The 1742-nt window shown below is 34.6% G+C and overlaps 1 non-coding gene across 1 annotated transcript; it reads left to right on the top strand.

The window, feature by feature from the left end:
* The first annotated feature begins 421 nt into the window (after positions 1 to 421).
* Positions 422 to 529, top strand: LOC148576042 (small nucleolar RNA R71). The gene has a single exon (XR_015903646.1). It is a non-coding gene; the product is annotated as a small nucleolar RNA R71 (small nucleolar RNA).
* Positions 530 to 1742: the final 1213 nt, after the last annotated feature.

Here is a 1742-nt window from a genome sequence, read left to right as displayed (position 1 = left end):
ATGAGGGATTATAGGTGTTTCCATATGGTTCACCCATGTAATTCACCTCTGCTATTGCAGGGTTCTCAGGATCATAAGCCTCTTCTTCAGCAGATGCCTCTTGAGTACTGTTGGATGCAGCTTGCATTCCATTCAGACTCTGAGAAATCATATTGACTTGCTGAGTTAATATTTTATTCTGAGCCAATATGGCATTCAGAGTATCAATTTCAAGAACTCCCTTCTTCTGAGGCGTCCCATTACTCACAAGATTCCTCTCAGAAGTGTACATGAACTAGTTATTAGCAACTATGTCAATGAGTTCTTGAGCTTCTGCAGGCATTTTCTTTAGGTGAATGGATCCACCTGTAGAAGTATCCAATGACATCTTAGCTAATTCAGACAGACCATCATAGAATATATCCAGGATGGTCCATTCTGAAAGCATGTCAGAAGGATACTTTTTGGTCAGTTGCTTGTATCTCTCCCAAGCTTCATAGAGGGATTCACCTTCCTTCTGTCTAAAGGTTTGAACATCCACTCTAAGCTTACTCAGCTTTTGAGGAGGAAAGAACTTGGCTAAGAAAGCCGTGACCAGCTTATCCCAAGAGTTCAGACTATCTTTGGGTTGAGAGTCCAACCACACTCTAGCTCTGTCTCTTACAGCAAACGGGAAAAGCATGAGCCTGTAGACTTCAGGATCTACTCCATTAGTCTTAACAGTATCACAGATCTGCAAGAATTCAGTTAAGAACTGAAAAGGATCTTCAGATGGAAGTCCATGAAACTTGTAGTTTTGTTGCATTAGAGAAACTAATTGAGGTTTCAGCTCAAAATTGTTTGCTCCAATGGTAGGGATGGAGATGCTTCTTCCATGTAAATTGGAATTAGGTGCAGTAAAATCACCAAGCATCCTCCTTGCATTATTATTATTTTTGGCTGCCATCTCCTCTTCCTGTTCGAAAATTTCTGTAAGGTTATCTCTGGATTGTTGTATTTTAGCTTCTCTTAGTTTCCTCTTCAGAGTCCTTTCAGGTTCAGGGTCTGCTTCAACAAGAATGTTCTTGTCCTTGCTCCTGCTCATATGAAAGAGAAGGGAACAGAAAAATAATAATAATAGGGATCATTTTTACTCAAGTATAGAGGTTCCCCTGTGTGAGTAGAAGAAGAAAAGAATGTAATGTAAAGAAGGGAAGAAGAGAAAATTCGAACACATATGGAAGAGGGGGTTCGAATTTGGGTGAGATGAAGTGTTAGTAAATGAATAAATAAATAGAAGAAGATGAGAGGTGAGAGGATTTTCGAAAATTAAAAATTAAAATTTAAAGTTAAATTTCGAAAATAGTTTTTGAAAAAGGGTTAGTAATTTTTCGAAAATTAGCAATGAAATAAAATTAAAATTAAAAACTGAAAATAATTAATTAATTAAAAAGAATTTTTGAAAAAGAGGGAGGTATTTTCGAAAATTAGAGAGGGATAGTTAGTTAGGTAGTTTTAAAAAGATAAGAAACAAACAAAAAGTCAATTAGTTAGTTGAAAAAGATTTGAAATTCAATTTTGAAAAGATAAGAAGATAAGAAGTTAGAAAAGATATTTGAAAAAGATAGGATAAAAAGATATTTTTGAAAAGATATGATTGAAATTAGTTTTGAAAAAGATTTAATTTTTAAAAATCAAAATTAATGACTTGACTCACAAGTAATCACAAGATATGATTCTAGAACTTAAAGTTTGAATCTTTCTTAACAAGCAAGTAACAAACT

This window comes from Arachis ipaensis, chromosome B1 (genome assembly GCF_059453495.1).
Source record: "Arachis ipaensis isolate K30076 ecotype BB chromosome B1, ASM5945349v1, whole genome shotgun sequence".
NCBI lineage: Eukaryota > Viridiplantae > Streptophyta > Magnoliopsida > Fabales > Fabaceae > Arachis > Arachis ipaensis.
The sequence above is the reverse complement of the archived record's forward strand: the minus strand, read 5'-3'. Positions and strand labels throughout refer to the sequence as shown.